The sequence below is a fragment of the Bubalus bubalis genome, chromosome X (genome assembly GCF_019923935.1).
Source record: "Bubalus bubalis isolate 160015118507 breed Murrah chromosome X, NDDB_SH_1, whole genome shotgun sequence".
Classification (NCBI taxonomy): Eukaryota; Metazoa; Chordata; class Mammalia; order Artiodactyla; family Bovidae; genus Bubalus; species Bubalus bubalis.
In genome coordinates this window covers 52,509,993-52,531,168 of record NC_059181.1, presented here as the reverse complement: position 1 = coordinate 52,531,168, position 21,176 = coordinate 52,509,993, and the positions used below count along the sequence as shown (strand labels likewise).

General features: G+C 46.8%; 1 protein-coding gene across 1 annotated transcript in view; it reads left to right on the top strand.

The window, feature by feature from the left end:
- LOC112582025 (P antigen family member 3-like) overlaps positions 1-21,176 on the top strand; it is a 461,263-nt gene that overhangs the window by 364,932 nt on the left and 75,155 nt on the right. The window lies entirely within an intron of this gene.

Genomic DNA, 21,176 nt, shown 5'->3' with positions numbered 1-21,176 from the left:
TAGCTGGTATCAGACATGGCATCCATTGTAAGGTTGGTTTGTTAATGAGGACTGACAAGGCTACCCTAAGTCATAGAATGTAGTGAAAACCGTGCTCCTTGCTATGTGTGATGACAAAGAAAATAATCCCATATTCTGGTCATGCAATCACACAACTCAACACCAGACTCTGTCATGTAGTCAGGCAGCCAGTCCCTAAGTCACAGCGCAGGCGCTACAGGGCCTCAGGGCACCACTGCAGTTGTTAGTGTGGCTTGTCACCTTCTACGGGCTTGGCCAGTAAGGAGACAATGAACCCGAACGGATTCAGATTCTAACTTACAGACAGTGCAGAAGCAATACGACCCTGGTGGCAGTTGCCTTGTCCCTAGACCAACGGTTTGACACTGAACTGGAAGGCCTCAGTAAAGGCACTACAGGTGGTGGGTCTCTGCCAGGAAGGAGCCTGCAGTTGCGCCCTAGGGCACTGAGCAGCTCTGTAGTCCACAGCTGTATCTCAGCTGGGGCTAGGGAGACCATCCTATGTTCAACGGAAAACAGAGGTGGATGAGTAACAACTTTGTGTCACCTCCAGCTGGATGAGGAGGCAGGTGAGAAATGGCCTCATAGCAGCTCTTCATCAGGCTGCTTATCTCCCCTTGCTGCAAGAGCAGTCAGGAGGTTCTCTGACAAGGTTCAAGTCAGCCTGCAGTTTAGCCTTGCCTACATAGCCTAAGTGGGGACATGCAAGGGCACCAGGGCATGAAGACAGAGCCACACCCCTACAGTGTCTGGAACAAGACACAAGACTATGTATGGTGCTACAAATGTGACACCTATATAGTGACTCCTACATGGAGGAGATGCTTTTCCTGTCAGTCATTAAAAATATTCCTTCATTGAGTACACACACATTGATTACTAGCATGTCTCAGGACGTGTCTGCAATGCTTGAAATAACAAGACCAGTGATGTGAGGTGGATGATGGGAATATCACACTGGTGGACCAGACAGACACATAAACAGAAAAGAAGTGCAAAGGAGAAACACAGGGAATGGACCTAAGGGAAAAACAAAGCAAAACGGTGAGCAGGGTGGCCAAGAAGCAGGAGGAAAGCTAGAAGATAAGGTTCATTCTAAGAGTGAAAGAGGTTATATATAACACAGTCGTGCTTTAACCTAGGCTGTGGATGAGAGTCACAACCTCCCCTGCATCACTGCCCCTTTTGAGGGTGGTGTCTGGGAGTCTAGAGATTCTGAAGGGAGAGAAAGAAAATAGAGAGTGCAGGGGGTACATGCACCCGCCCTGATAGAGATGCAGGTGCAGCTTGTTACAGTTACCAGGTGGGGATGTGCAGAGTTGGATTTGGTGACTCAAGAAGAAATGTGCAAATGAATGTAGAGGGAGAAAACACATTGAGAGGGGGTAAACATCTACAACTCCCATTTCTGTACCAGGGTAGGTGCTCCATTACTGTCGTGAGAAGGCTCCCTGGTCTGAGCTCTGGGAGGAGTGATGCGCATTCTAAGGACCCATCATCACCTAAGCAGGGGACACTGAGTGTGTGAAGACAGAAGTCTCAGCCTTTACCACTGACAGACACAGAAAGCTGATTAGTCCTGCTGAGAGTGGGGCTCTGGCAGGTTAGGGAAGCTCAAAGGTAAGGGGGAGGTGGTGATTGTTGCTCAGTCGTGTCCGACTATTTACGCCTCATGACCTGTACCCAAACTCATCTTTCCATGTTGTCTCCCTCCATACCAGAGTTCACAGTTTACGCTCAAGCTGGGTTCCAGTGCAGGCCCTACCGCCCAGGCACTCTCCTTCAGCCTCAAATTCCTTATCTGTAAAATGGCAATAACTCTACCTGTTGGTGAGGTTTATTGGGAGACCTAGTGGAGATAACAGATGTAAAACACCTAGCGCCCATGACCTGGCAGGTGGAAGGCACTAAATAAACGGCTGCGTCCTCTATCAGCTCCTGTAATGAACAGCATCTGGTGTGGGATAATACAGTGACTCAGTCGATGTCTTTGGACTGCAGGGTCTAGCCTGTGCAAGGGGCAAAACAAGAAATGAAATTGTGGAATAATAAGAAAGAAAGAAATGAAACCTATGTCCACACAAATACTCGTCCTTACATGTCTTTCACAGCAGCACTGTTTGTAATCTCCAAATAGTGGAGCAGCCTAAAAGTCTGTCAGCTGGAGAGTGGTAAACGGAGTATTCTGTAGCCATTCAGTGGAATAGCATAGATGGATGAAAGTGATGAACTTCTGCTTCCTGCTGCCACATGGGTGAGCCTCCAAAGCATTATGCTAAGTGAAAGTACCCAGACACAAAAGGCCACTTCCTGCAGGAGTCCGTTGATACGAAATGCGCACAAAGGGCAAATCTACAGAGACAGAAATTAGATGAGAGGATGCCTGGGCCTGCAGGTCCTATTGGGGATCGACTGCTGATGGGTACACGGAACCTTTTAGTGGTGCTGGCAGTGTTGCACAACTGCACTGTGGAGGTGGCTGCACCACTGTGTGAAGTTATCAAAGACACTGCACTGGATGCATTGAATGACTGTGATTTGTGGTGTGTAAGTATACCTCAGTAAAGCAGTTTAGGAAGGTAATGCAGATGTCCACGTGAGACATGTGGGAAAAGATATGCCATTGCTTTTGTAACAACGAGGAGTGCCCCTGCTCCTTCCACGTTCTGGGTCTGGCCTCCTCCACATGTGCTAGATGCTCCCTCCAGAGACAGTCGCTGTGCACGTCAGGACGAAAGCCTCAGGGAGCACACGTCTAGTGTATCTCTGTGTTTACGCACAGGCGCCCTTTGTGTGACCACAAGTCAGTGGCTCTGGACAGGCTCCCAGAACCCACCCTGTGTCTGAAATTCTACTTAGTTGTTTTCCCATTCTTCTCAAATCACGTGGACCCAGCTTCCGTTTCCCAGATTCAGTAATGGATCTCAGCCCTTAGCTCCAACCTCTGGTCACAGGAATACCTGTAGCTGGATGTGAGGACCACTGCCTGAGTTCAGCAACCCAGGAGGGATGCTCAGCAGAGCAGTGACCAAGACAGCGGAACTCCATCCATCTTCCTTCTGCTGCCAGGACTGAGGTGCATTCCCTCCCCTCCAACTTCCTGAGTGTCTGGTAAAGAAAGGAACTTAGGGGCAGAACACACCACTGAGTCATTGAAATTGTTCTAAATATGGCTGTGAATAAATATGTCAAAATTCCTCTGAGAAGGGAAGACACATAATTACAAATTTTTTGAAATTTCATTAGTAGCAAACATGGCTCTTCAGTTCAGGAATCCGTTTAAAACCAGGACAAATGAAGCATCATGCGATTGTGCTTCTCAATCTTAACTGTGCATCAAATCTCCCCTGGAGAGGCTTTAGAAGAGCTGAGGCTGGCAGGACAGCCCCAGAGAGTCTGAAGTAGTAGGTATGGAATGCGACCCTGGCCTGAGCATTATCTGAAAACGTTCTCTTATGAAAGCCGAGCTTGCAGCTGTGGAAACAAAATCCATTCTTACAGGAAGAAATGCAACATCGAAAACTTGTGACTCCTGACTACAAGCAAAGCAGGCGTTCATCATGACCTGCTATACTTACTTGACAGGTATCTTAGGCTGAGGAAAGGGACAACTTGCCCAAATTAGTACTAGTTTGAAAACTGGCCTTGTGCTTGCTCTGCTGCGTGTTCCTGAATCCGAAGCTTTACAGTTAAAACCCTGCTGTTGTCAGTGAAACTCAGTACGTTTTAGTTCTTCTCAGGATCCCTTGTGCCTAGTTAGCTGAATACATTTCTAAAACACTGTGGAGATAATTTCATTCGACAGATTAGAATAGTGCATCAAAGATTAAAGATGCCTGAGAATTGTAGCTGCTGATGTTGATGTAGAAGGATCGGCTGTCAGTGTATCTGCTGCCTGTGCTCAGCTGCAGTTTTAAACTGTTTGCTGTGTTATCAAATTAACTCCCATGCTCAGATGAAGACCAAATAAGAACAGGATGTTTACTGGGAAAAATACAGTTAAGGAATCCCTTGTTTGATGCCCACCCATGAAGACTCACCTCTTGAAATATTCTACTTTAGGGATCTCTTCTGGATATTCTTTGGCATGTTCCCCAAAGACGGGCTTACACTGCTGTGTCCTGACTCACCGTCCTGTTAAAGACAGGGCTTTCAACCTCTCAGGTGCATTACAGTGGCCAGGTTCCCTCAGACATCCAAAAGAGGGTGATGACCTGTGCTCAGGACACCTTCAGAGCGTGTCTGTAGGAACAGGGCCTCTGAGAGGAACGGATCCCCACCTGTGGCAACAGGAAGATCTCGGGTCAGCCTTTTCCAGAGCAGCTCCAAGGGAGTCGTGGCTCGGTGAAGATCACACCCAGCAGCATGCCCTGGATTGTGGTTTAAGGAACTGGGTGGATGGCGGTGCCCATCCATGAGACACCCCAGGGAACATTGGCCTGGGGCTACTAGCAGGTCTGCAGGGCTTATGGGCCATCTGAGTGCAGATGGCCCGTAGGTCTCAGCCTGTGGGGATCTGAGGCCCAGTTGAGACATCTTAGGTAGATTTGGTGATTCAAAAAGCCATCAGCATATAGAGGGATACTAATGAAAACAAGTCAGATGGGTAAAAGCTCTGGGGGGTGACGTGGTCACCCAAGGATCATGTATCAAATGGAAGAGCACAGGGCACAGGTTGGAAACCAGAGGAAAGCAAAATCAAGATTTAGGAGGGGATCAAAGTAAATGGACAGGCAAGGAGTCTTAGAAGTAATGAACTGAGAGGGAGGAGGAAAGCCAAGGTGGGCTGCTGTCACACCCTGACCAAGGAAAGTGTTTTTGAAGACGGAATGTGTCTGTGGCCAATACAGCACTGGGTACTACGGTTTGGCCCATGGAGCTCTTGGGAGACGTTAGCAAGGGGATGTTCTGTGGATGGGCACTCAGAGGAGGAATCAAGAGGTAACCAGATAAGGATGCTGCTGGAGTCTATATCTTCAAGAAGCATGGCTTGAAGGGAATGAAAGACTCAGGGTATTGGAAGTAGAGGCCTGTGTGCTTGCAGGGTATGCTATTTTCTATTCCCCAAACCAAAGAGACCAGGATGCCAGTTCCAAAAGAATTATCAGGACTGTTGACTAGAAGACAGAGTGGAGAATTGGAATGATCTTCACAGGTGAGTATTCATGTTGAGGAGAAGGGAGTGTGGTATTTTCAAAGCAGCAGTGGAGTTCCAGGAAGACCTCCTTCCTCTCCCTCTGGGCCCCACTCTGCCTCTGTGATCCATGGTCACAGGAAGAGCCAGGATGGTGGTGGGGGACTTGGGTTGTTGAAATCACAGTCTCAATGTATACTCCTTAGACTCCACGGACACTTTAATGTATTTGTTCTTCCTGGATGATCTGATCTTCCTCATGAGTGTTCACCCTTCATACTGGTTAGTAACAGGAAGACCCCCACTGAAGTTGCTTCTGACTTGCAAAGTGTGGTTGCATGCAACCAACTGAATATCCACAGATACAAATGCTCAGTCTATTCTGGTGAGAATGCTCTCTACTTCTTTCAGCGATGGAGCAGGGGTATATGTCACTTACAAGGCTCGCAGTCATGTGGGAGAGGGAGTCTATAACACGGCATACGTTTGTTCCTCACAGAGGCCTCAGTGTTCCCTGAGGGAAAAATGACTGTCCTCTCCTGGCTCCAGCTGTCGATGCTGACCTGTACCGCGCATGGGTGGGGGTGGTGAAACTTGCATTTTTGTCTCCCTCCTCTTGCTGTGGACCCAGTGCTCCCTGGCTGACTGAGCATCTGCAGACCCCTCTGAATCTGGGACTGATCATCCAGCTGATCCCCGGGCAGGGATGTCCACTCCTCAGCTTCAGCCTCAAGGTCCCCTAGCCCATTGCCTGCTTAGGCTTCATCTGGATTCAGTCCCTTTCCCCATTTCTCCCTAAAGTGATGCAGATCCCTCCCTTGGATCTCACCGGCACCACAGCAGGAACCACGATCAGCTCCTGAAAACAAAATTCCTAAACTGCAACCACATTTCTGCCCAAAGGACTCCGTTGGGTCACTGTACAGTGTGCCCTGGAGTCCCAAGTGTGAATAGGGTGGAATCCTCCTGTCCCTGGTGTTCATTTCTTGTCACACCTCCCTTGCCTGAGCTCTCTCACCTCTGCCTGCCACTGCCTCTGTGGGCCATTCCCCACTGTGACTGGGATGCTCTTTTCTTTGGCTCGTCTTTCACTTGACCCAAGACTTCCCAAACAATATCCAGGTCAAAGGGGGCATAATGTAGAATGTGTACCTTGTGGAGTACAGTTAGGATATTTGGTGTCACATAAGTCCCACGCCCCTGAAATATGAAAACAGAGGGATAAAGAACACAAGAGTCAAATATGCCAAAGATGCCTGGGATGTTGGCTTAGATGAGCACTGAACAGTGTCTGTTAGATCAGGAAGTATGGATATTAATGATGGCCATGATGAGACCAGTTACAGTGGAGTGACTGGGACAAAGCTCCATGGAAACGGGCTGAGGAGAGAATATCTTAGCAGAATTTGAAGCAGTTTTGCTTTGAAGGGCAGCTGGTAATGTGCCAATAGCTGCAGAATAGGGTGATAAAAGACGGTGGGTTTCCCCCTGTGCTGTGGAATGCTGCGATGAAGAGGGGTTCTGGTTCAGGAGAGAGGAGTGATAACTGCAGGTGCAAAGTCCCTGGGAAGGTGCAAGGCATGGGATCCCGAGCAGAGGTGAGGGGCTGGTGTAGTCAGGAGCACACGTGCAGGGGGGCAGCTGACTGCCAGGGCAGAAACACCGAGTTTGGGACTGGGAAAATTGAGAAACCCCACGGGATTGCTTCTTCCTTCTCCAAGAATTATTGCCATGTGGGGCTGGTGGTCATTAGGATGGAGGAAGGTTACTTCTGTGTAGTGTAGTAGTGTAGGTAGGTGAGAGTGAAAATAAACAGCAGTTCTACTTTGGCCACGGATTTAAGATAAAACACTTCTGTAAAGTTTGCTCCTCAACGCTCCGGTGCTCAGACACAGGCAGGGCGTGGGTAGGCAGGAGGGTGCAAGGAGCAGAAGAGATGTGTTTGCAGGGGACAGCTTCCAGCCCTGGCTCAGCGGATCCAGGAGGGGCCTGGCGGGTAGTGTTGAAGGACGTGTGGTAGGTGAGGTGGGGGTTTCCAGGAGGTTCTGGTATCAGTGCATTGGCACTAGAGCGAGGGAGCTGGAGGACAGGACATCGTGTTGAGGGTGATGAGAGGGAGGAAGGCTAGAAACAGGACAGCACGAGGGGCGCGGTCTTTCCTGATGCCCGGGGCAGGACCATGTGCAGGGTGATGCTCCGGTGAGGAGGAGGGGAACATCGAAGAGGACGGAGAGTCTCCGGGATGACCGGGTGAGCCTCGTGGGCAATGCGGACGAATCAGAAGAGTGAGGGCTGAGAGAACAGTGAGTGTACCACGGGAGGAACGCGTTTCACAGGCCTGGGGTGAGCGGGAGGAGAAATACAGGGGACTTTTACCGGTCCCGCACTTTGGGGGCTTCGGCAGTGGGCGACAGGACCCGGACATACCCGGTCAGGTTCCTCAGTGAATGAAGACTTAGAAACAGGGTCCAGGAGAAAACTCCCAACCGACCCGGGCCAGGAGACTGGCGCGGGGCTCACTGGGTTCCTGCGCGCAGCCGGGCCCACCAAGCTCCGGATTTCCCGGATTCCCTGACTTCCTGCCTGTGTTGCCTTGGTTCCGTGGGCCAGTGGAGAGGAGCCCGCGGTCCCCGGGTGGTTTGGCCGGGCCCCTTCGAGAAGTTCCCTTCCTTTCTCTGGTGCTCATGGGGATTCCCCCTCAACTTCCGCGTCCACGCTGTCCAGTCCTCTGCGCGAAAACCCACCAGAAAGGATGGGTTTTCTTTCGGCCTTGTGGCGTTCTGGTTTCTGTGGTCTGCAGGTGCCAGTGTTGCCCCAAGTATCGCCATTCTGTTTCTCCCCCGCCCTTCGTCGTTGAAAAAACGCGACGAAGCCTTTTGCCACAAGAAGTGTTGTATATTTTTCTCTGCTTGCAAGGGTTGGCTGGTTGAAACTGCATTTGACAAGACCTTCAGACAGCCCTTTGTGGAAACTTTGAACAAGCCCATCGACACTTAAAATTACGATAAAATAATATAAGCTGATCGATTGAATAATGGGGGAGGGACTGAGCTCCCTTGTCTCGCTTCTGATCCTAGAGGAAATGCTGTATTTAGAAAGACCTTTATTATGACAGTGAGTTTTGACTTGAAAATGTTTATGTGAAAGGAAATGAAACTTGCTCAGTCCTGTCAGATTCTTTAAGACCCCTTGGACTGTGTAGGCTGCCAGGCTCCTCTGCCCATGCGATTCTCCATTTAAGAATATTGGAGTGGGCTGCCATTTCCTTCTGCAGCGGATCTTTCCAACCCAGGGACTGAACCTGGGTCTCCTGCATTGCAGGCTGACTCCTTACCATGCGAGCCCCCTACAATAATACCATGACAGGGACAAGTGCCAAGCTAAGACCCTGCTGGGTAGATGCTGGACACCACCAGTGTTACAGCCCTCATTGTTTTGCCTTTGAGAACTGTGGCACACAGAGGGAGAATCAGCTGCCAAGGTTCCCAGGGTTCCGCCAAGAGTGTCCCTCCGATCAGGTCTCAAGTCTGTCAGATTGTAGTTTGCACACTGGTTTGCAGGGTGCTTTCCTATCCCCAAGAGAAGAATGAAATAAAACAATGGGAATGAGGGTAAAGTGAAAGTGTTAGTCGCTCAGCCCTGTCTGATTCTTTGAGACCCCCTGGACTGTAGCCCACCAGGCTCCTCTGTCCATGGGGATTCTCCAAGCAAGAATATTGGAGTTGGTTGCCATTCCCTTCTCCAGCGGATCTTCCCGACCCAGGGATTGACCCTGGGTCTCACAGGGATTGCACCGAGGTCTCCCACATTGCTGGCAGATTCTTTACTATTTGAGCCTCCAGAGAAGCCCAAATGAATGTAAAATAGCCTGCAAAATAGCCTTTTTAAAATGTATAATAACATAGTTATTACAATAAGATGCTAAATGAAAAGGGAGGGTGCCACATAGAAAACAATTCATGTACTGTATCAGTATCATGCCACAACACAATGATAAAGTAAAGCACCTGGAACAAATCAGGTACTTTTCATTTGGTCTATATTTGACCAGATTTATATTGAGAACAGACTGCGGGTCATTGCTTGGTTGATAATGGAAATACTAGTGTGAGGAAAAACACAGCAAAAGATATAGCACCTGTCCTTAGACAGTTCTATTATATTTCCCATTTAAGTAGGGGATCCGAGATGAGAAATATAGCTCTGGGGACTACCTGAGAGACAGATGGGCAGACAGCAGAATGCATTTTCACTTCTGAAGAATCTCATGGGCATTTGCTGGGTACACAACATTGAGCTCTGAGGGTGGGGAGGAAAAGTAGATTTCATCACTCATGTCTCCTGTAATGAAAAGGGAAGCTGTTTGTTATTAGGGGAAAGATGTTTGTGAATCACAAGTATGAGAAAAGTCTTATATTCAGATACGTAAGGAATTGGAAAATTGCAAAGGACAAAATGTAGTGAAGGCAGACAGATCCTTTTGTCAGGAATTCAGGTGTGGAAGGAGAAACGAGAAAGTGGCAGCTCCTGGGCATTTTCAAGGTGATGGGCGTGGCCTGTTCCTGGTCATGGTGGTGATCACTGGAATTTGCCATGTGTCAGAGCTCAGAAAGCTTCACACCCAAAGACAAGCAGGCCAGGATTTCCCTGGTGGTCCAGTGGTTAAGAATCCGACTGCCATATATAAAATTAATACACAGAAATCCCCTATATTCCTATACACTAACAATGAAAAATCAGAAAGAGAAATTAAGGAAACAATCCCATTCACCATTGCAACAAAAATAATAAAATACTTAGGACTAAATATACGTAAAGAAACAAAGGACCTGTATACAGAAAAAAAAAAAAAAACTGGTGAAAGAGATCAAAGATAACACAAATAGATGGAGAAATGTATCATGTTCTTGGATTGAAGAATCAATATAGTGAAAATGATTCTACTACCCAAAGCAATCTGTAGATTTATCACAATCCCGAACTACCAATGGTATTTTTCACAGAACTACAAGAAATAATTTCACAGTTTGTATGGAAACACCAAAGACCCCGAATTCCCAAAGCAATCTTGAGAGAGAAGAGTGTAACGCAGGAATCAACATTCCTGACTCAGACTATATTACAAAGCCACAGTCATCAAGATGGTATGGTACTGGCACAAAGACAGAAATATAGATCAATGGAACAAAACAGAAATCTCAATGATAAATCCCTGCACCTACGAACACCTTGTCTTTGACAAAGGATGCACAAATATGCAATAGCTAAAACACAGTCTGTTCAACGCATGATGCTGGGGAAACTGGTCACCTATGTGTAAAAGAATGAAACTGGAAGACTTTCCAACACCATACACAAAAAGAAACTCAACATGGATTAAAGACCTAAATGTAAGACCAGAAACTAGAAAACTCTTAAGAGGCAAACATAGGCAGAACACTCTGTGACATAAATCACAGCAAAATCCTCTAGGATCTACCTCCCAGAGTAATGGAAATAAAAACAAAAATAAACAAATGGGACCTAATTATACTTAAAAGCTTTTGAACAGCGAAGGATACTATAAGCAAGGTGAAAAGACAGCCCTCAGAACAGGAGAAAATAATAGCAAATGAAACAACTGACAATGAATGAATCTCCAAAATGTACAAGAAGCTCATGCAGCTCGATATCAAAAAAATGATCAACCCAATAAAAAGTGGGCAAGTGACCTAAACAGACATTTCTCCAAAGATATACAGATGGCTAATAAACACATGAAAAGATGCTCAGTATCACAGATTATTAGAAAAATGCAAATCAAAACCACAATGAGGTATGATCTCACACAGGTCAGAATGGCCATCATCAAAATGTCTACAAACAATACATGCTGGAGAGTGTGGGGAGAAAAGGGAACATTATTTCACGATTGGTGGGAATGCAAACTGGTATAGCTACTATGGAGAAGAGTGTGCAGATTCCTTAAAAAACTGGGAATGGAACTGCCATACGACCCACTGCAGGGCATACACTTCAAGGAAACCAGATTTGAAAGAGACATATGTACCCCAATGTTTACTGCAGCACTATTTACAATAGTTAGGACATTGAAGCACCCTAGATGTCTATGAGCAGATGAATGGATAAGGAAGTGGTGGCAAATATACACAATGGAAAATTACCCTGCTATTGAAAAGGAACACGCCTGAATCAGTTCTAATGAGGTGGATGAACCTGGAGCCTGTTATACAGACAGAAGTAAGTCAGAAAGAGAAAGACAAATACTTATATTAATGCATCTATATGGAATTTAGAAAGGCGGTAGCAACGATTCTACATGCAGGCTGGCAAAGAAGACAGAGACCTATACAACAGACTTTTCAACTCAGTGGGGGAAGGGGAAGGTGGGATGATTGGAGTGAATAGCATTGAAACATACACATTACCATATGTAAAATAGATGACCAGAACAAGTTCAATGCATGAAGCAGGGCATGGGGAGGGAGGTGGGACCCCCAGTTCCGGAATGGGGGGACATATATATAACTGTGGCCGATTCATGTTGATATATGGCAAAACCCATCAGAATATTGTAAAGAATTATTCTCCAATTAAAATAAATTAATGATTAAAAAAAAAGAAGAATCCACCTGCCAATGAAACAGGCAGACGTTCAGTCCCTGGCCCAGGCAGTTTCCACGTGCCACAGAGCAGCTAAGACTGTGTGTCACAACTCCTGAACCCGCCTTCTCCAACTACCGGAGCCACGAGCCTAGAGCTCATGCTCCGCAACAAGAGCAGTCTCTGCAATGAGAAGCCCGGGCACCACCGCTAGAGAGTAGTGCTCCTTCTCCACAGCTAGAGAAAGCCCTCGTGCAGCAACAAAGACTCAGTGCAGCCACAATAAAGAAAGAAATAAGAAAGAAAACCAGGCCGATCTTACTGTATGTTCATTTGAAAAATCCAGTGGTAGATACTGAAGTAGGTGCATCTCTATATTCTTTGAATACTCGTATCTTGGGTGAAGCTAACAAAATTTACATCACAGGCTATATTAAAACTTTAGAGCAGCTTCCCAGGCACTGCTTGTTTCTAGAAACTACTTTTCTCAGAGAACTTACTTCGGAACTTTAGTAACCGGAACTGCAGCCTCCAGCACATTCAAGGGCAGGAAACAAAACACATTAGGAAGACAGGGTTCAAATCCTGTGAGTTGCCTGTGACCACAGGCTAGGATGAACACACATCCCAGAAAGAGTCTCTTCACATTTCAGTAACTGATCCTGTATTTCAACCACTTAGTTCAGTTCTTCAGGGCCACTGCTGTCCCCTTAAACAAACACTTGCTGTGAAACATTTGGAAAATGACCTCAACCCAATTCACTCCCAACCTCTTTTCACATGTCACAAGGAGTCTCTCACAATGATATTTCTTCACCTAGAAAGCCAATTCTCAGATAAAGAGAAGAATTCACACACACCTTGTGAAGAAATAGTGAGATTTTAGAAACTGACTCACAAGTAACCCATGGATCAACATTCTTTTCTCTCTTCTCCCTCCATCCACTCTGAGAAATGAGTATTTAGCCATGCTATCTGCTTTGCCCACCAAGTTTCTCATACCACACACGTGGTGTTAATAGTGAGACTATACACAAAGGCATTAATACCAGTTAGACCTATTGAAGTCGGCTACCTGGGGGCAGGGAGGTGGCTGGGGCAATGAATTCATCATCTCATTTCCTTCACCACCCCACCCCATTTCATTCCCTGCAGTCACTGGGCCCAAATGAAAAAAGATATCATACCAGATCTCTCCTTAAATCACCACTGCCTCAAGATTCCTTCCTTATCTTACATGGCTTCTGAGGCCAGGGAACAGATTTTACCTGAGATGAGTAAAGCTAGAGAGACAGCCCATTGGCCACAGATTCTGTTTGGGAGGTGATGTCTCAGTGTACTGCTCCCCCAATGTGATGAATAAAGTAAAAGTCATCTTGGCTTGGCTCTGGTGCCGCATGTTTCAGATGTTAGCCACTAGATGGCAGGCTAGTAAGGTACTTGGATACTTGATCAATAGACTTTCAGTTCAGTTCAGTTGCTCAGTCATGTGCAACTCTTTGTGACCCCATGGACTGCAGCATGCCAGGCCTCCCTGTGCATCACCACCTCCCGGAGCTTACTCGAACTCACGTCCATTGAGTCGGTGATACCATCCAACCATCTCATCCTCTGTTGTCCCCTTCTCCTCCGACCTTCAATCTTTCCCAACATCAGGGTCTTTTCCAATGAGTCAGTTCTTCACATCAGGTTTCAAAATATTGGAGTTTCAGCTTCAGTATCAGTCCGTGTAATGAATATTCAGGACTGATTTCCTTTAGGATGGACTGGTTGGATCTCCTTGCTGTCCAAGGGACTCTCAGGAGTCTTCTCCAACACCACAGTTCAAAAGCATCAATTCTTTGACATTCAGCTTTTTTTATAGTCCAACTCTCACATCCATACATGACTACTGGAAAAACCATAGCTTTGATTTGACAGGCCTTTGTTGGCAAAGTAATGTCTCTGCTTTTTAATATGCGGTCTAGGTTGGTCATAACTTTTCTCCAAGTAGACTTTAAGGGAATTATATTACCGGGCATAATGGGGAAGTGGGGGAGGGGGGGGAGTGCAGATTCTTCATCCAATCAGTTGAAAAAGCTTAAGCGCAGGGACTGAGGCTTCCTGAGGATGAAACAATTTAGCCTCAAGGCTACAGCCTGAGAAACCCTGCATGAGACTCGACATTGCTGGCCTGCTCTGCAGATTTGGGTCTCTAGAGTGCAACCTGGATTTCCAGCCAGCCGACCTGCCCAAAGGACATCAGAACTGTCAGCACCCACAAGCCCATGATCCAATTCCCTAAAAGAAGTCTCTCTCTATTGGCTGTGTTCCTCTGGAGAAGCCTAATATACCCCCAATATGTCACATCTTTCTCTGTCCAATCCAAAAACATTGGCTGAGTCGAGTATTATTCCACACCAGATGCTGTGCATTAAAGAAGCTGACAGATAAGAGGACACAGACATTTATTTGGAGCCTCCCACCTGCCAGGTCATGGGCGCTAAGTGTTTTACATCTGTTACTTCTGGTAGGTCTCCCAATAAACCTCACCAACAAGTAGACTTATTGCCATTTTACAGATAAGGAATTTGAGGCTGAAGGAGAGTGCCTGGGCTGGTAGGGCCTGCACTGGAACCCAGCTTGAGTGTAAACTGTGAACTGTGGGATGGAGGGAGACGACATGGGGAGAGGAGTTTGGGCACAGGTCCCAGAGAGTTTCCATGGCATAGGGGAGCATGGAAACATCACACCCTTATTTTCAGTCCTGGGCATCTCCTTGCAATAGGAGGAGCCTCAATCCATCTGAGGACAATATTACCAGGAACAGAATGATGTGCGCAACAGAAGATGAAGTCCGTGAGTGGTTTCCAGGCGGGACAGGTGTAACAGAAAAGCCAGCCTCCTAGTGAGGGTTCGTCTAGCTGTGAGGGAGAAGCTCGAGGAGTGTGGCTGAGAAGGAAGGAGCCTCTAGGGCTGGACACAGATGTTTAATGTGACCTTGAAGCTCAGTAGTCATTACACCAGGGAATATGCCAGCACAAACCTCATGCCATACTCACAAATACAACCTGCTAAGTTCGTGTCATTATTCAGAATAATTCACCCATTTTCAGGTGAGGCTGCTGTGGCACAGTGAGCCAATTTAATTTCTCAAGATGTGATGATAACAAGTGGGAGAACTGGGTGCAAGGAAGGTTGTCTAGAATCAGAGCTAGTGTCCGTACCCACACACTGTATTGTTTCCTCATAAAAGAGAAAAAAGGAAGAAAAAAAGAAGAAAATGAAAGAAAAAGAATAAAAGGAGACCCATGATGCTTACAGTATTGCGGCATCCACCTTGGACTGTGAGTAAAGAGAAAACTGCTCAAAGAACCTAATCAGAAAGGTAACTGACAATCACACAACGTGAGATCAGGGGAATGGCTGGGCTCAAGCACAGTGTACATGCACACGGAGAGCAGTGGGAGCACAAAGGAGGGCACGGGAAAGGTACGGAGTAGAAGAAGCTATGGAAGCAAGAGGAAGAGAGGAGAGCAGAGTGACAGGGCTCCTGTGGACTTGCCCAAGGACACTGATCAGCAGGTTCAAAGCGTCCATCCTGCTAATGGCAGAATGAGTGGAAGTTACACCTCTCACCGGTGAAAGAAAGTAGCCTGGCTGTCCGAGCTGTATTCATCCAACAAGTATCCCCCCAGCGCCCACCTGGTCATCAATGCCCTCAGCACAGTGCTGAAAGCAGCTGTAGCCTAGGACAGAATTCAGTCTCAGGAGGTAACGGATTGTCCAAGATATAGAATAAATGGGAAGCCAAGTGGGAAGGGACGGACACTAGACACTCCTGTCCAAGTGGGGACAGAAGACAGGATGCCCACCACCCACTCAAAGGAACAGAAATGTGAGCCTAAAATTTTCAGAGTTCACTCACTGGCAATTCAGTTGAGAAACAGCTGCTTGATGGTGATGCACTAGGGAGAGGAAAGGCGAGTGTTACTCTCGTACAACAAGGTTCTGGACAAGGTGGGAATAAAAGACAGACACAGCCCTGAGCCTATGAAAACTGAGCCAAGAGGTTTGCTCTAGCCACTTTTTTCGTGTATGTTGTTTGCAGCAAACAAATTGACAAGTATCAACAGCTGCACTGCTCTGTGTACCTCACCTTATCATCACTCATAAGATGGTGAACGTGTTCTGAGCTCCTGTGGGGCACCAGACTCCCAGACCGGTGCTTTCCAGACTTTGTGGGCACAAGAACGTTTCAGGCAGCAAGAGGGTCCTCAAGGAGCTCACCGTGGGGTGGGCAGGGAGCCAGACTGAAGACAATGGTCACACAAGTGTGATGAGAGCCTTGGCCTCAGGAGCCAGCGGAGGCTGGGATCAGAGGGTCAGGAATGGGCTTCTCCTGGGGGTGGGATAACATAGAATATTATTGTCCCCATTTGCAGACATGGGAACCGAGGATCAGAGAGGGTGAGCATCTTACTCAAGGTCACACTGCTTGGTAGTGGTCCTGATCATTTTCCATCTGTGTGGGTTGAAATGGGAAGGTTTCTGCGCTATTCATAATACCACTCTCTCAATGTCGTCACCTATTTTAGCTCACAATCACCACATCACACATTCCCTTGGCTCTAGGTCCTCCTTTATTAGATGAATAATCTGCTGAACAAAGTATAGATTTCCTGTTAGCACATCCAGTCTGTCCACTTTATAAACAAAATTTCCGTGCAGAGCGTGTTGGCTCTACCCAAACTCATTGTTTACACTGAGTTTGTATTGCATCCACATGCAAGGTAAAGAAAATGGATCACTGGGATCTGTAGTTGTACTTACCTATTTCACACAATCTCAAGCATAATTTTAAATGTAGCCAATAATCACTTAAAAAGAGTAGAACCACTTCTTTCCTAAAATGACCACTCATGAAAGAGTTCATTCAATGTCAGTACGTGCTAGGCAGGAGACTAAACCCCTTCATAGGGAGTTGTGGAAATTCATCTCCTTAAGATATGGAAATACTTTTTTTTTTAAATACATTTTTACTGTTGCTGGTTCCCTGAGAGACTTAAGCAAGCAATGCCACTTCACTTTTCTGTTTCTGACAAAACAAACAAGCAAAGCAACCCTAACACACAGGCGCATAGACGTATATAATACAGCCAATAGAGGTATGTCAAATATAAGGCAATGGTATTAGAAATACAAGGGCTTCCCTGGTGGCTCAGCGGTAAAGAATCCACCTGTTAATGCAGGAGACTGGGGTTTGATCCCTGGGTCATGAAGATCCCCTGACAAAGGAAATGGCAACCCACTCCAGTATTCTGGCCTGGGGAATCCCATGGACAGAGAAGCCTGGTGGGTACAGTCCATGGGATCACAAAAGAATGGGACACGACTTAGGGACTAATCAATAACAATCGAAATACAAGTGGAAATCCCTAACTAATCATATATCCAAATTTCTGACCACAGCAGAGGTCTACTGCCCAGGATCAGCTGTACCCCAGGACACCAGACAACCAAAGATGCCTTCCTTTTTAAATTACTATACACTGCTACTGGTCGATTCAGGAGATAAAAGTTTTCAAAAGCATTGCACACCAAGGCAGGACTCAAGAGCCTATTAAAAGTATGTACTTATTCCTATGTCACATCAAGGTCTAACTCACACACTCTGGAGAAAGAACACCTGTGATGATTTCAATATGGGAAACGCATTTCCCCTGAAAATACTTCATTATTTTGTCTCATTTTGTGACGTGGGACAGGAGGTGTGGAGGAAGCTGATGCCAAGGAAAGAGCCTACTTCTGAACCTGGTGAACACCGATTTGAGCCCAGTTATCCTGGTCATCGACTGATGTCCATAGGATGTTTCGATATCAGTTTAAAATGGCGACCCACAAGGAAAGAAACAGAAATAAGTCACATACAGACTGTCCGTACTGTTCATGGGGTTCTCAAGTACCTCAAGGCTATATATTGTCACCCTGCTTATGTAACTTATATGCAGAGTACATCATGGGAAATGCCGGGTCGCATGAACCACAAGCTGGAATCAAGATTGCTGGGAGAAATATCAATAACCTCGGATATGCAGATGACACCACCCTCGTGACAGAAAGCGAAGAAGAACTAAAGAGCCCCTTGATGAACTTGAAAGAGGAGAGTGAAAAATACACCACCTTTATGGCAGAAAGTGAGGAAGAACTAAAGAGCCTGTTGATGAAAGTAAAAGAAGAGAGTGAAAAAGTTGGCTTAAAATTCAACATTCAGAAAACTACTATCATGGCATCCGGTCCCATCACTTCATGGCAAATAGATGGGGAAACAATGGAAACAGTGAGAAACTTCATTTATTGGAATTGAAAATCACTGCAGATGTTGACTGCAGACATGAAGTTAAAAGGCGCTTTCTCCTCAGAAGAAAAGCTGACTAACTTAGACCGCATATTCAAAAGCAGAGACATTACTTTACCAACAAAGGTCCGTCTAGTCAAAGCTTTGGTTTTTCCAGTAGTCATGTATGGATGTGAGAGGTGGACTATAAAGAAAGCTGAGTGCCAAAGAATTGATGCTTTTGAGCTGTGGTGTTGGAAGAGACTTGAGAATCCCTTGGACTGCAGGGAGATCCAGCCAGTCCATTCTAGAGCAAATCAGTCCCGAATATTCATTGGAAGGACTGATGCTGAAACTGAAACTGCAATACTTTGGGCCACCTGATGAGAAAAACCAGCTCATTGGAAAAGACCCTGACGCTGGGAAAGATCGAAGGAAGGAGGAGAAGGGGACAACAGAGGATGAGATCGTTGGATGGAGTCACTGACGGGACGGACATGAGTTTGAGTAGGATCTGCAGGTTGATAAGAGACAGGGAAGCCTGGTGTGCTGGACTCCATGGGGTCGCCAAGAGTCGGATACGACTGAGCAACTGGACTCAACTGAAGACTGTCCAACCGCCATCTGCTACTGAAGTGGTGGGTCATCTGGGGAAAATAACTGTTCTGAGAGAACACGGATCCCACTTGGCTAAAGAGGTTTCTGGTCCTGTGACACTAAGGCACACCTGGTTGGTCCTAGAGAGATAGATGTCTTCCTCTGCGTCTGTCCCTCTCTCTACCCCCTCGCTCTCACACATTCCTTCTCAGGATCAGGTTCTCAACAGCAGGAAGCCAATGCAGTGCCTCCCATCCTCCGCCCGTGCAAGAAGCCGGGAGTGGGTGGCGGTCGGCCTCCCATCCTTAGTGTGTGCAGAATGGAAGGGTAAAGACCACCGAGAGGAGTCCTCCAGCGTCCTATAGAGCCCACCCACCTTTCAGGGGTGAGGAGTTGGCTGGCCTGGTTTTGACGTCACAAAGATGGGACATTTACCCCTCCCTTCCTTATAGAAGGACCTTCCTGCATATTCCCTGGGTTGTAGTGGATTGAGAGGGAGCCTGGAATGGCCTGAAGACAAGTAGGTTCCTCCACAGGGACGATGGCAGTAGGGCGGGGGGGATTCGGAGAAGAGGAGTTAGTGCCGGGTCCTCTCGACCGCGTGCCCAGAGGTCCTCTCCCAGCAGCTTGGAGGCTAGGAGGGACCATCCTTGCCAGAGTCACAGGAAGTTTCCTTCCACACAGATGGCAGCTGGTGATGGTCGGCTCTTGGGATCGGAAGGCGGGGGCTTCTCCCTGATGCCTGGTAATTTGTGTTGTCGCCTGTCCACGTGAGGAGCAGCTCCTGTTACTTGCATGTTTTTCTACCAATTGTTACTAGTAACACACTAGGAAAGAGTAAAAGCAAACTATTAGAGACACTGGCTGTATTTCTACTGATTGAAATTGGGAGAGCACCACAGACCAGATGATCAGACTGCCAGCAAGGTGGTTTTGCACTGTACTTCATTCCACAGAGAGTAGTAGAGAAGTGACAGTGGGGACCTTTGCAGGGGGGAAAACATTTAGGGGGAAATCCCGACAGAAGAGGAAATGATTATCTTTGTGACGAGCTAGTTTCAGGAGAACTGACTTTTAATCTCCGTTCCTAGTCATGAGACAGAAAACAAGGAGTTGGATGGTCTGTGTCTGCCTTTTAATGACAAGGAGGAAGGTCTGTACTTGACCTTGTGGTAGGTAAACCCAGGAGTCACTGGATACTTTGGATGAGTCTTACCGAAGTCTGACAGGGAAGGGTGGTGCTTTGCATTAAGTCATTTTGGGGACATGAAAGTCTGCAGAGATTTCTTTCCTGTGGCTTTTCTTAGCAGCTCAGGTGAAGTGGAACATTGTCAGCATGGTAAATATGAGCATCTTTCATGCCGGTCCCAGTAGATAAGTATAAAGGCAGAGAGGTTCGAACACCCCTCACCTTTTAAAATTGGATTATGATTGCTTTAAATGTTGTGCTAATTTTTGCTGTAGTACAAGGGTGAATAAGCTATAAGTGTATACATATATCCCCTTCCTCTTGAACTTCTCTTCAACCCCGAACCCCACCCCTCTAGGTCATTACAGAGCGCCAAACTAAGCTTCCTGTGCTATACAGAAGCTTCCACTAGCTTTCTATTTTACACATGGTAATCTGTATATTTCAGTGCTACTCTCTCAATTCAATCCATCCTCTCCTTGCCTGCTGTGTCCATAATTCTCTTGTCCATGACTGAGACTCTAATCTTGCCCTGCAAATAGGTTCATCAGTGCCGTTTTTCTAAATTTCACATATATGTGTTGATGTAGGATATTTGTTTTTCTCTTTCTGATTTATTTCACGCTGTATAACAGGCTCTGCTGCTGCTAAGTCACATCAGTCGTGTCCGACTCTCTGCGACCCCATAGATGGCAGCCCACCAGGCTCCCCCGTCCCTGGAATTCTCCAGGCAAGAACATGGAGTGGGTTGCCATTTCCTTCTCCAATGCATGTAAGTGAAAAGTGAAAGTGAAGTCGCTCAGTCGTGTCCGACTCTTAGCAACCCCATGGACTGCTGCCCACCAGGCTCCTCTGTCCTAGCTTCATCCAATTCACTAGAAATGACTCAAATTTGTTCCCTTTTATAACTGATGACTATTCCATTGTATACATGTACCACAACATGTTTATCCATTCATTGACAGACATCTATGTTTCTTCCATGTCGTAGATATTGTAGATACTGGTGCAAGGAACATTTGGGTACACGTGTCTTTCGGAATTATAGTTTTCTCAGGGCGTATGCCCAAGAGTGTGATTTCTGGGTCATATGGTAGTTTTATGGGCTTCCATGGCAGCTCAGCTGGTAGAGAGTCCATGTGCAGTGTGGGAGAACCCAGTTGAAATCCTGGGTCGGGAAGACCCCCTGGAGAAGGGATAGGCTAGCCACTCCAGTATTTATGGGCTTCCCTGGTGGCTCAGACAATAAAGGATTGCCTGCACTGCGGGAGACCGGCTTCGGTCCTGGGTTGGGAAGATCCCCTGGAGGAGGGCAT